We start from the raw sequence: 14956 nt of genomic DNA on the forward strand, positions 1-14956 counted from the left end.
GCGGCATAACGGTTTCCTATGTTTTACTGCATACAATGACTCTGCAGTAAGATTTCAACTGAATTTGCAGAAACATGGTTCTATATACACAATTTTGTCTGAATTTCGGGCACAAAAACTTTAATTTTAAATATATTCTCGAATAGCCACAAAGGATACAAATCCACCAGTAGAAGAGTTGTGTTTGGCTGGAATGCTCAGAAAAAAGGCTCAATGGAATGTTGTCTTTGAGTTTTAGTCTTTATTGCTCAAGTGAAAGTTTATGGGCTCCTAATTCTATTATTGATTTCACCAAATTACCAATTTCTCATAGATAAGCAATTATAATACCAGGAGATGCAGCACTGATGTTTTTTTATGTATTATGCTGCCAAGTATGAAATAACAGTACAACTTGGTAGGCATTATACGGTGCCTATTTTTTATCTTACCAGTGCCTCACTGTTCTATCCTTCACTACAGTTCTAGAAAAACCCAGCATTTGTAAGTATGGGGCACCTGTGAAACTCCCTCTACACCCAACAATGCAATGCTTGCTGTCAGGGCAACCAATTATCATGCTTAAGTGATGGCACATGGTGGCATTCGGGGTAGTTCAGTGGGACATCTGTGGAGCATTGGCATCAAACATGCACTAATATAACTGTCAGCATTGGGGATTTGGCTTATAAATAGGGCAGCGGGGACTTTGCGGGGGGTGACATGTACAAGTGAAAGAAGCAGTCTCTCTCAAGTGATAGTTTACTTTAAAAAAGTTTAAAGTAAATCTTTTATTTCCCTTTGTTATTGTTTACAGAATTGCCTTTTTTGTAGACTGGTTATGTTCATCTATTATCTAAACCTTATTGTCAGTTTACATTTTCAGCAGATAAATTTAAGCGCCTCCCCTGTTTTTTGGTATATAGCAGTTTTCCAGAGGGACCTCCTTATTTTATTTGCATCTGGCATACTTTTGCTGTAAATTACATTATTTAAAAAAACTTCTATAGTTGTAAAGTAGATGTTCGTACTGAAAAGAAATCAAACATTTCTTATGGTTTCAAGTCTTGCTGCTCATTAAATGATAACTTCACTTTCGTGGTAAAAAAAATAGAAAATAAAGAAAAAATAATATAGCACATATAATTGCGACACTAATCCTATTGTAATTAAATGTTATTACAAATTACCTTTGCTTTTCAATCTGCAGCTCTGTAGTTTTCTAAAAATTGCAATATGGCTACATGGAGTGGTTCTGTATACATAGCGTGTACTGACCACTCACCAGAAACATCATTTCCTGAATGTGTGATTGGCTCACCAATTGTCCCCGAAGTCTGCCTAAGATACAAGTCAGATTCCAGGCATAACCTGCAACAAAAATGTCATTTTTGGAGAGATACTTTCAATAGGAACACGTCTAAGGCTGCATTCACACCTTCGCGTATGCGTTTTGCGGCGTAAGTACCGCGATTTGCGGCGACAAAAAATAGGCGTTTTGTCCCGAGATTTGCGGCGTTTTAAACCGCGTTTTTTTACATTGTATTGTCGGCTATGCGGAACGCCTAAGCCGCCCGATACGCGCGTCGAAAAAGGGTCCGGGACTTTTTTGAAATTCGGCGTTCGGCGTTCTATCGACGTACGGCGTTCTGCGTTAGGAGATGTGAACAGTCTCCATAGAGAACAATGCAATTTCGACCCTCCGGCATATTGTAGCGTCGGGCTACAGGCGACAAAACGCCTAGGTGTGAATGGAGCCTAAAGGGATGCAGGCCCAGCAGATTTCCTCATTAGTGCTCTGCAGCTGCACATCTGACAGTTAAAATGTGAAACCACTCCCATTAGACTCACTCAGTACAGAGGCCCAGACAAATACACAGGGATTTCTTCAGCATAACAAAAGGTAGGAATCTGCAACAAAGGTTGTTATAATCCTTGTAATGTACATAGATCACCCAGGGGGGAATGTTTTTTTTTTCCCTCAACAAAAGTTGTGCTTTAACCACTTGCTTACTGGGCACATATACCCTCTTTCTGCCCAGGCAAACTTTCAATGCTTTGAATGACAATTGCGCAGTCGTGCGGTGTGGCTCCCAAACAAAATTTACGTCCTTTTTTTTCCCCACAAATAGAGCTTTCTTTTGGTGGTATTTGATAACCTCTGTGGTTTTTATTTTTTGCGCTATAAATTATTATTTTATTTTACTTTTTTATTCTCAGTTTAGGCTGATATGTAGTCTTGTACATATTTTTGGTAAAAAAAATCGCAATAAACGTATAGTGATTGGTTTGCGCAAGAGTTATAGTGCCTACAAAATAGGGGATAGAATTATGGTTTATTTTTTTACTAGTAATGGTGGTTATCGTCAGGACTGCGATATTACGGCGGACACATCGGACACTTTTGACACATGTTTGGGTCCATTCACATTTATACAGCAAACAGTGCTATAAATACGCACTGATTACTGTATAAATGTGACTGGCAGAGAGGGGGTTAACACTAGGGAGCAATCAAGGGGTTAATGTGTTCCCTGGGAGTGATTCTTACTGTGGGGGGAGGGAACTGACTGGGGGAGGTAACCGATGGTTGTCCCTATGTACAAGGGACACACCATCGGTCTCCTCTCCCTGACAGGACATGGATCTCTGTGTTTACACACAGAGATCCACCACATCCCTGGCTCTGTAACTGCCGATTGCGGGTGCCTGGTGGACATCACGGCCGCCAGGCACGCGCATCAGGCACCTAAGTGATACGGCGGGCATGCGCGCATGCCCCCCAGTGGCCGGAAGGAACCAAGGACGTCAATAGATGGCCTCCCGGCATTGTAGAGCCCTTGTGGCCGTCATTCTACAATGGCCGGGATGGCAAGTGGTTAAATAAAATCTCTTATTTTTTTATTTATTTGTAGATGTTGCCACTAGATGGAGCATCTTTACTCAGTAGGAAACAACACCCATATATATGTATGCAGGTTCTCATTGTGCTTAGACATGATGTTGCTAGGCACATTCATCCTTTTTCCATAACTGATATATGGGCTTCAGACATAATTAATGGGCACCGAGAGTTACCATAAAGAACAGGTTCTAGAATTCTAAAAACCTTTCAAGGGGAATTTTTGACTTTGACTCTTTGACAGTACAACCAAAGCTGTATGCAGTTTGGAATCAACGGCTATACAATATTAGACAGGATTTGCACTATACACCATTGGTTCTAAATGCGCTCTGGCCATTTGTTTGCATCTTGAAAACAGGGATAGTTCTGTTATTTTTTGGCATATATGGTAAAATGATACCTGTGAATGCAATCTGTTTTAAAAAGGTTTACTGTGCTGCATTCAGTGATTTTAAAATTAGGTTTTCCAAAACTGGAGTGCCAAGGGTGTGAATCCAAAATTTGTTAGCAGTTTGATGTAAAATGTTTGTTAGCAGTCTGTCTTTCCCTTTTTTTGCTGATGCAGGTACAGAATTTTGTATTTATTAAAGTGGTTATAAACCCTTACAGACCACTTTAACCTACAGGTAAGCCTAGATTAAGGCTTACCTGTAGGTCCAAGAAATATATCCTAAACCACATGGTTAAGAAGATATTTTCCAAAAAAGGGGCACCGATGTCTACGCAGGCGCACTGAGCGTGCCGTTAGTGAAGGCGATTGTGCCGTCATCGCTGCACCGGAACTTACTCCGGGAGAGATGGCGGCGGTGGAGGAGGTGATCGAGGACCGATTCGGGGGCTTCGATCTCAGGTAAGTAATTCATAATGAGCTAGTATGCTATGCATACTAACTCATTATGCCTTTCTCTTGCAGGGTTTGTTTTTCCCGGATTATTTTTAAGAGGGTTTACTTCTTCTTTATGAAAAAAAGTATATTTTATTTTAAATTGTGATTGAAGGATTTTGCACAAAAGTACAGTGTTGTAAATGATGACTACAGTTAAACAGAAAGTCCAGGTATGTCATTCTAGTTAATTGAATGTTAACGCAGAATTTTTGAAAATCGTATTATGTAAGGTGCACGGAGACATGTTCAGTGAACATTTATGAAAAAGCACTTGCCCTCCGTGTTTTATTTTAGTTTGGCCTTCTGCTGCAGATACATGGTTTGTCTATTCTCAGCAGACTTTCCAAACTGCTAGGTTGAAATGATGCCATTATAAATATAACACTAAATGTTTAAGCCATAAAGTATATGGTCTGGAGTTGAGTGAAACTAGGAGGACGGCCAGCATGACTGGGGCCTGCAGAAGAGGCAGCGTATTAGTGGGTGATTTAGAATGATACAGTCTGCTTAGCCCCCCAGCTCTCTCACTTTTCACCAATGTCCCCCCAGGTCTCTCACAAATTATCCCCCAGCTCTCTCACCTCTCACAAATTACCCCCAGCTCTCTCACCTCTCACAAATTACCCCCAGCTCTCTCACCTCTCACAAATTTCCCCCCAGCTCTCTCACCTCCCACAAATGCCCCCCCACTCACAAATCCCTGCTCTCACAAACCCCCCCCCCCCCCTCCAGCTCACACCAGTCCCCTTCCCAGCTCTCTCCTCTCACAAATGTCCCCCTTTCTAGCTCTCACCTCTCACAAATGTCACCTCCAGCTTTCACCTGTTTTTCCCCTCCAGCTTCCTCCTCTCACAAATGTCCCCCCCTCTCACAAATGTCACCCTCCCTCACAAATGCCCCCCAGCTCTTACCAGTCCCCCCAGCTATCTCCTCTCACAAATGCAGAATGATTTTTATTTTGTTATCTGGATTCTATCGTTGAAGCCCAGCGAGTCTATGGTGGGCCTGCTTGTTTTTGCTTGATGAGCAATTTCATTACACAGTCCGGCCCTCTTTACGGTGGGGCCACAAAACGATATTCTCTGGATGGAAGTGATGTCGTCTTCACATAATTCGGTTCCTCCCATTTGAAGTGGGGGCTGAGGGTCCAGCAGCCTTTTCACAACTGGCTGCAAATTGCAGGGGGTTATGTTGCCAATTTAATGCCGGATCTTGCAAGTTTAGCACCGCATGCTGTTTCCGTCATGACTGTTCAGGGTGTGGAGGGTCTCATGCGCTGTCCAGATGCTTCAAGCAAGGAAATGGAGGCGACGCTGGAAAGAGCAGAAATCCAGTTATGTTTTTCTTAATTATTGCAAGACATTTTGTGATTGGGTGAAATGGAGATTAAGTCCACGCCCTGCCTCTCCACCACATTCAATCACATAATGCATTGCATTCAGTGAGATAATGCAAAGCATTCTTTGAATGCAGTTTGGGAGTAAGCATAGAATTCAGAAAACTGAGGAGCTCTATATAAGCGGTATCTACTACAGTGATTCTCTGTTTCCACAGGGATCAGCAAGGGATAGAATATGTATACTTGCATTAGTCCAAGCTGGACCAATGTAACTATCCAAGGAAAGAAACATACCTGATATTCAGCTTTAAAGCACCAGCCAACAATAGGAAATTTAGTGCCTGCTGGAGGCAGGAGTGATGACTGGCTGGGTGAGTATCAGGGGTTCAGGGAGTCCTTCTGATGCTTAATTGGGCAAGATGACAGTATCTTTTCAATGCTTACCTGCCCTACGCTGCCAGTCAACACTCTCTTGAAGAGCTATGGTAGCTAAAGGAGCTTCAACATCCCACACATTTCTGGGTGTGTTTTCTGGTCCACTTTATGTGCCTTGGTTCCATCTGCTGGCCCCTACAATGCTACAGAACACTTACATACTTTCCTGCTGAAAGTGCTAGTAGCCTAACCCTTCATAATTCTCATTTGCAACAAAACTTTACAATTATGTAAACAGGGACTTTTTGGTATTTTCTCTGACTTTCCTGATCTACATATGTTACTCCAGAAAGTACTGAGGGCAGTGAATGATGAGTAAACCATCCAGGCAACTAGCGTCTTTCAGAAAAGGTCAGCAGTAGGAGTCTCTGTATTTCTCTCATGACCGTGAATTTGTGGTCATGTCAAACATCCAGTCATGTATATAAGAACATAAAATAAAAAGTGACCTCTGTACTTAGAACAGATTTTCCTGTGACCTCAAATAACCAGAAATAACCAGTGCAGGAATCCTGGGCAATTATCTGATCTCCTGATGTCTGGTTAATTTACTAAATTAAGAGTGTGTGTGTGTGTGCGTTTGTATATTTAGCACCCTCTACTGTAGGTAGGTGCTAGCATAGGATTTTTTGCTAGGGAAACTGCCAGTGCAGGTATGTTTAGGCAGGTCTATGCTTCAGGCTAGGCCTGCTTGTTTTGATCTGGGGGCAGGGAGTGGTTAGTGTAGCAGTGGGTGTGACCACCTGTGCTCTAGTTCTGAGGTGCCTCCCCTGCTTCCAGAGGGATTGTTCTGGAAGAGAGGCAGGGTCTGGGACTCGAGTGGCAGGCAGCTCATGTGAGGATCCCTGACCAATCCCCACTTAATATTGGCAGTGAACAGGCCTCCCATATAAGCTGAGGTCGCATGCAGCTGGGGAGGAGCTGTCGGCCGGGAGAAGTGGAGAATGGAGTACTAGACAGTGGCAGGAGGCGGCCCCCATCTGGGGGGGTGCGCCGAGCGCGGAGAAGCCTGGGAGAGCTGTGAGGGAGCTTCATCCTTACACAGTCGTGGATGAAGTCCTCATCTTTACACAGTCATTGATGAGGAGTTCCTGGAGCAGAGGGGCTGAAGGGAGGCTGTCAGAACGTATGTCCAGATAGAGTTCTCCATCATGGACTCAGGGCAGGAGAAGGTCGTGAGTGTACTACAGTGTTGTGCTGGGTGCGAGGCATGCCAGGAAGTCTGGGAGAGAACTTCATCCTTACACGGTCATGGATGAATTCCTCAATCTTTACACGGTCATTGATGAGGAGTCCCGGAACAGAGGAGAGACTGTGGGGAAGTGTGTCAAATCGATGCGGCCTGAGGGCGCAGGATTTGCAAGTCGGGCTAGCTGGGATCAGCATGTGCTACTAAATTACTTGGTCGCCAGGGAGAGGTACTGCGGACCTCTGGCCTAGTAACGGCACCTAAATACAGCCAGTAAGTTGGGATTATTCAGAGTGATTCCTTTTTGTCACAATGAAGATGATGGGATGGGGTCTAATAGTTTTACAGTGGAAGTTTTGTGCAGGAGAGAAGTCCTGGGAGCAACAGTCTACAGGAGTTAATGCAGAGGAAGAGGGGCAATAGTCTGCATGGTGATATGCAGGGAAAGAGACTGTAAATGTTAGCAGGACATAAATTCTTCAAGGCCTAGCCAATTCATCAATGATCACTAAATATGATAGCAAAGCAACATGTTCTATGGGCATCCCAAATCCCCTTTCCCCCAACCAAGTTATATCACCCAATAAACAAAAACAAAACAACGCAAATGACTGTTCATAGTCTCTGAGGTGATTGATGAAGGTCTGGCAGCAGGGTTATATGGTGGATGTTAGTTACTAATAGCAAGCAAGCGCTACACATATATTTGATATATATATATATATATATATATATATATATATATATATATATATATATATATATATATATATATATATATATATATATATATATATATATATATATATATATATATATATATATATATAAAATATATATATATATATATATATATATATGTGTGAATGTACAAATATATATTGCATTGGATTTGTGTGTGTATGTTTGGGAGTAGGCAATTCTCAGCGTTAAAAGAAAATAGTGAGGTGCTGCTTCAGCCTGATTTATTGAGTTTGGTTAGCTGAGATTTAATTATTTCTCCCACTGACGGCTACATTGCAGCTGTTGTTTTATGGCAGAAATTAAATGAAAGTTAGCTCTGGTCGTGCATGGTGACAGGTCTTTCATTTTAACCTGGATCATCTGCCAGCGGGGAACTAAACTTGGAATAATTACTGGAAGACAAACACCACTCATTGATTCCTCTGTTTTAGTTTTACAGAACCTTGTTTTCGGCAAAAAAATCTCTTTTCTTTTTAAGCTGTAATTTAACATAGCATTTACAGACATTATATTTACCATTATATCTAGATGGTGACATCTGTGATACAGCTCACATCTGTAATGGGTTGGCTGATAACCAAGCGGCCTGTTTGCTTATGCTTGTGATAAATGTGGATGTTGTGGGCATATGCTGGCTCACATGTAAAGCTGCCAACTAACCGTTTGTTATAATACATTTTGGGTAGCTGTTTTATTCTAATCAGTTGGAAAACAAAGTGGAGAGATGCTTGGAATTGAGATGTAAATCTGCTACATTAGACTGTTCAATATTTATAGAATAAGGTGTATTTCATGACCGATCCCTGTGGAAGAAATGATTACAGAACATCTCTGCCTTAGGCAGTACATGGAAGACAGAGAAAGACAGAATGTAGACAGAATGTAATTAAACAATATATAGAGAAGAAAGTGCGCCAACTATAAGAAATATGTGATAATAGCTGCTAAACACCCTAAACACCACAATCTGACAAAAATTGTAAACAAGCAATAATTATAAAGTGTAGCGCTGTAAGAATAAAAAAGATGAAATAAATCATCAAATAGCACAAAATGTAGAAAAGATACTCAGAGTAAACTCATGAATATATTATTACAAAAATGTGTATGCACACAAAACAGTGTAATAAATATAACCGCACATGGGCTGTGAACACTGTGTAAAGGTGAATCCACAAAAAATTTAAATATTATTTAAATAAGATGATGAACCAAAATAAATAGATAAATAAGATTGCCCTAAACAGCTGGAGCAAATGAAACAATCAGTACTCATATGTACAGGAATCCAAAGCTTGTAAGCATAGAGCGGATAAATAGCCAAATGGAGGATGTCTAGTCCACAATATACACAGGACTTGTATATGATCCTAGCAAATATGGTGTGATGTTAAAGATGTCACCAGGGAGTGCTTTCACCAATGGGCAGGGGGAGAAATAAATACTCTTACTCTATTTTTGTTTTTAGCGCAAAAAATAAAAACCGCAGAGGTGATCAAATACCACCAAAAGAAAGCTCTACAGTGGGGATCGAAAGTTTGGGCACCCCAGGTAAAAATTTGTATTAATGTGCATAAGCCAAGGAAAGATGGAAAAATCTCCAAAAGGCATCAAATTACAGATTAGACATTCTTATAATATGTCAAAAAAAGTTAGATTTTATTTCCATCATTTACACTTTCAAAATAATAGGAAACAAAAAAATGGCGTCTGCAAAAGTTTGGGCACCCTGCAGAATTTATAGCATGCACTGCCCCCTTTGCAAAGCGGAGACCTGCCAGTGTCATGGATTGTTCTCAATCATCGTCTGGGAAGACCAGGTGATGTCAATCTCAAAGGTTTTAAATGCCCAGACTCATCTGACCTTGCCCCAACAATCAGCACCATGGGTTCTTCTAAGCAGTTGTCTAGAAAACTGAAAATAGTTGACGGTCACAAAGCTGGAGAAGGCTATAAGAAGATAGCAAAGCGTTTTCAGATGTTAATATCCTCTGTTCGGAATGTAATTAAGATATGGCAGTCATCAGGAACAGTGGAAGTTAAAGCAAGATCTGGAAGATCAAGAAAAATATCAGACAGAACAGCTCGCAGGATTGTGAGAAAAGCAATTTAAAACCCACGTTTGACTGCACGATCCCTCCAGAAAGATCTGGCAGACCCTGGAGTTGTGGTACACTATTCCACTATAAAGATATACTTGTACAAATATGTTCTTCATGGAAGAGACATCAGAAGAAAACCTCTTCTACGTCCTCACCACAAAAATCAGCGTTTGAACTCTGCAAATGAACATATAGACAAGCCTGATGCATTTTGGAAACAAGTTCTGTGGACCGATGAGGTTAAAATATAACTTTTTGGCCGGAATGAGCAAAGGTACATTTGGAGAAGAAAGGGCACAGAATTTAATGAAAAGAACCTGTGTCCAACTGTTAAGCATGGGGGTGGATCAATCATGCTTTGGGGTTGTATTGCAGCCAGTGGCACAGGGAACATTTCACGAGTAGAAGGAAAATGGATTCAATAAAATTTCAGCAAATTTTGGATGGTAACGTGATGCCATCTGTGAAAAAGCTGAAGTTAAAGACAGGATGGCTTCTACAAATGGATAATGATCCTAAAAACCCCTCAAAATCCACGGGGGGTTACATCAAGAGGCATAAACTGAAGGTTTTGCCATGGCCTTCACAATCTCCTGACCTCAACATAATTGAAAATCTATGGATAGACCTTAAAAGAGCAGTGCGTGACAGACAGACCAGAAATCTCAAAGAACTGGAAGACTTTTGTAAGGAAGAATGGGCAAAGATACCTCAAACAAGAATTGAAAGACTCTTGGCTGGCTACAAAAAGCATTTACAAGCTGTGATACTTGCCAAAGGGGGAAGTACAAGATATTAACTCTGCAGGGTGCCCAAACTTTTGCAGACGCCATTTTTTTGTTTTCTGTAATTTTGAAAGTGTAAATGATGGAAATAAAATCTAACTTTTTTTGACATATTATAAGAATGTCTAATCTGTAATTTGATGCCTTTTGGAGATTTTCCATCTTTCCTTGGCTTCGTTATGCACATTAATACAAATTTTTACCTGGGGTGCCCAAACTTTCGATCCCCACTGTATTTGTGGGAAAAAAATACGCCAATTTTGTTTGGGAGCCACGTCGCACGACCGCGCAATTGTCAGTTAAAGCGACGAGGTGCCGAATCGCAAAAAGGGGCAAGGTCCTTAACCTGCATAATGGTCCGGGTCTTAAGTGGTTAAAGGCACAGGGGCACACTGGACACTCAGCACATAGCACAATGGCAACAAAGGTGTCCAGTGTGTCCCCTCACCAATATTACATCAGTAACAAACAAAATTACTCCTGCCCCACCTTCTGAGGTCAAGAGGTTTCCTTACCCAGAGAATGTAGACAGCGCCCAGAGGCGATTCAGTTCGCATGTGTTGCGCTATATAAGTTTTTCACTCACTCACCTATAACTGGCCTTCACAGCAAGGAGCACATGGAAGGGCAACACATGCAAGACAAAACCAGAGAAATTCCCTGTTCAACTCACCAATCGGTCTGCTTACCAAGCAAATTAACCTAACGGTATGCATTAAAAACAGGAATTTATTTAGCACACTGGGCTGGTTGGTGAGTTGAGCTGGGAATTTCTCTGATTTTGTCTTGCATGCATTACCCTTCCATGTGCTCTTTGCTGTAAAGGGCATTTATAGGTGGGGGCAGGGGCCATTTTGTTTGTTGCTGATGTAATATGGGTGAGAGGACACACTTGGATGTTTGCTGCCATTGTGCTATGTTCTGGGTGTCCAGTGTGCCCCTGTGCCCCCAACTATCTAGTGCTTCCACTGTGGAGACTCTCATAAATGTATGTGGGTGGGGTGGGGGCATGGGCCTTTTTATTTGTTAAAGAAACATTATGAACAGCATTTTAGGACATGTTTAGTATACTTGGTTAAATATTATTTATGAACTTTTAAACCTAGTTTATTTGGGGATCTGTGCAAAAGTGATTATATGGGGATAAATTCATGAACACTAGCCTAGTCCAGTAATGGCGAACCTTGGCACCCCAGATGTTTTGGAACTACATTTTACATAATGCTCAACTACACTGCAGAGTGCATGAGCATCATGGGAAATGTAGTTTCAAAACATCTGGAGTGCCAAGGTTCGCCATCACTGGCATAGTCTATGAACCTCTTTTTCTTTGCATTTTGTTCTGTGCCTTGTACCATTACTTAAAGCGGAGGTTCACCCAAAAAATGTTTTAACATTACATTCAGCCGAGTTGTCCTAATGACAATCGGCTGTTTTTTTTTAATTTTATCCCCGTACATACCATATATTCACTGCCGCTTCCGGGTATGTCTTCTGCGGGACTGGGCATTCCTAATTGATTGACAGGCTTCCGACCGTCGCATACTGCGCGTCACGAGTTGCCGAAAGAAGCCTAACGTCTGTGCGCAGGCGCCGTATAGAGCCGACTCGCTAGTGCTGTTATCAATCTATCTAATGAGAACCCAAGACAGCGGCTGGAGCTGCTGGACTTGTACTTGTCGCTTGAACGATCAGGTTCAGGTAAGAAAAAGGGGGGCTCTGGGGGGGGGGGGGCTGCAGCACAGAAGGTTTTTCACCTTTAAGAGGATGTCCGCTGAGAAAAAATATTAAAAGCCAGCAGCTACAAATACTGCAGCTGCTGACTTTTAATATTAGGACACTTACCTGTCCTGGAGTCTAGCGCTGTCCGCAGCAGAGGACGAGCGATCGCTCGTCACACTGCTGCTCCCCCCGCCATCCTCGGTGAGGGAACCAGGAAGTGAAGCGCTCCGGCTTCACTGCCTGGTTCCCTACGGCGCATGTGCGAGTTGCGCTGCGCCTGCTAATTGGCTCCCGCTGTGTACTGGGAGCCGAGTGTTCCTAGCACACAACGGGGGGGGGGGGGTCACGGGAGGTGACGTAATGCCCGCAGTCTGCCCGAGACTGTGTGGCCGGAAGTGGGTGCAAATACCTGTCTTTAGACAGGTATCTGCACCCCCCTCCCCCTGAAAGGTGTCAAATGTGACACCGGAGGGGGGGGAGGGTTCCGATCAGCGGGAGTTCCACTTTAGGGTGGAGCTCCGCTTTAATGCATAGAATGCATTAAGGTGAAAAACCTTGAGGGTTGACAATTCCTTTAAATTCAGGAGCATTCAAACTGTACAATTATTGAATTTGCGACTCCTGGTCAGTTTGACCTTTCTTTGAAAAGCTGTTTGTTAGCAGGGGATTTAAGAGTTGTTTATCCAGCCATCTTCAATGGACAAATCTTGTATTTTAATTAAAAATGTTCTCTCTTTAAAAGCTGCCAATCTTTAGAAAAAAAAGTGCAGTAAAGCCATAACAGAAAAGGTATATACAGTTGTGCTCATAAGTTTACATGCCCTGGCAAAATGTATGATTTCTTGGCCATTTATCGAAGAGAATATGAATGATAACACAAACCTTTCTTTCACTCATGGTTAGTGTTTGGCTGAAGCCATTTATTATCAATCAACTGTTTTAACTCTTTTTAAATCATAATCACAACAGAAAATAGCCAAATGACCCTGATCAAAAGTTTACGTTTCTTAATACCGTGAATTGCCCCCTTTAGCATCAATGGCAGCTTGAAGTATTTTGTGTTATTTGTGGATGAGGCTCTTTATTTTCTCAGATGGGAAAGCTGCCCATTCCTTTTGGCAAAAAGCCTCGAGTTGCTGTAAATTCTTGGGCTGTCTTGCATGAACTGCACGTTTGAGATGTCCCCAGATTGGCTCAATGATATTGAGGCCAGGAGACTGAGATGGCCACTCCAGAACCTTCACTTTATTCCGCTGTAGCCAATGACAGGTCGACTTGGCTGTGTGTTTTGGATCATTGTCATGTTGGAAGGTCCAAGTGTGTCCCATGCAAAGCCTTCTGGCTGATGAATGCAAGTGTTCCTTCAGTATTTTTTGATAACATACTGCATTCATCTTGCTAACAATTTTGACCAAATTTTCTGTGCCTTTGTAGCTCACACTTCCCCAAAACATCAGCAATCCACCTATGTGTTTCACAGTAGGAATAGTGTACCTATCATCATAGGCCTTGTTGACTCCTCTCCAAATGTAGCGTTTATGGTTGTGGCCAAAAAGCAAAATTTTGGTCTCATCACTCCAAATGACTTTGTGCCAGAAGGATTGAGGCTTGTCTCCTGTGCTGTTTGGCATATTGTAAGTGGGATACTTTGTGGCATTTGCATAGTAATGGCTTTTTTTCTGGCAACTCGACCATGCAGCCCATCTTTCTTCAAGTGCCTCCTTCTTGTGCATCTTGAAACGGCCACACCACATGTTATCAAAGAGTCCTGTATTTCACCTGAAGTTATTTTGTGGGGTTTTCTTTGCATCTCGAACAATGAACAAATTTCCAGGCAGTTGTGTCTGAAATTGTTAGTTGGTCTACCTGACCGTGGTTTGGTTTAGTTTGAACACTGCTGATTGTCATTCTCAATTCCTTGGATATCTTTTTATATCCCTTTCCTGTTTTATACAGTTCAATTACCTTTTTCCTAATTTTCTTTGACATTTCTTTTGCCTTCCCCATGACTTGGAATCCAGAAACGTCAGTGCAGCACTGGATGAAAGATGCAAGGGTCTGTCAGGAGTCCAGAAACTCATTGACCTTTTATACACACACACTAATTACAAGCAAAAAGATCACAGGTGAGGATGGTTACCTTTTAATAGCCAATCAAACCCCTTTCTGTCAACTTGTGTGCATGTTATCAGGCCAAAATCACCAGGGTATGTAAACTTTTGTAAAAAAAAAGGCTATATAGTTGCGCTAAATAAATGGGAAAAAATGGCAAGTAATACTCATATGAAGTGTTAACGTCCAAATATATCCATAAAGTGACACAAAAATGAAAAGTGCATATCAAAAAGTGAATATGTGATAATATTAACATGTGAATACAAAGCTGAGAAAAAATCTTATTGAATAGCGTCAGCAAATATCCATGACGGGTAATAAAGTGTTATTCTCAATCAAGGAGAGTTGGTACATATAAAAATAAAAATAAATTAATATAAATATAAAAATAAAAATGAAAAAACTTCTGGTATACAGCATCCAACCAGAACTAAGGAACCATAAACCAAGTCCAAAAAAAAAAAACAATTGGGAAAAATGAATCCCACAGATTTAAGGAAAATATTATAATCACAAAGTCCATTATGCAAAACTGTAGATAAAGTGAAGAGTGTCCAGTATCCGCACAGACGTGGGTAGATGAATAGATGAAGGAGATAGATGGCAAGACTGCCGTGCACCACCACCACTCTTTAAGCTTGTCCCAGTGCAATAAATCTAATAGGGTACTCTTACCAGATGGATGAGACCTCGAGGGGCAACAGCGCGTCTGCAGAAACAAACCTCTGCAAGGGTTATCAGGCAAGCTGGAACCT

The 14956-nt window shown here is 41.7% G+C and overlaps 1 protein-coding gene across 8 annotated transcripts in view; it reads left to right on the forward strand.

Annotated features, from left to right (window-relative positions):
- The window catches only part of RPH3AL (rabphilin 3A like (without C2 domains)), a 258215-nt gene that overhangs the window by 171635 nt on the left and 71624 nt on the right, over positions 1-14956 (forward strand). The window lies entirely within an intron of this gene.

This window comes from Rana temporaria, chromosome 2 (genome assembly GCF_905171775.1).
Source record: "Rana temporaria chromosome 2, aRanTem1.1, whole genome shotgun sequence".
Taxonomy (NCBI): Eukaryota; Metazoa; Chordata; class Amphibia; order Anura; family Ranidae; genus Rana; species Rana temporaria.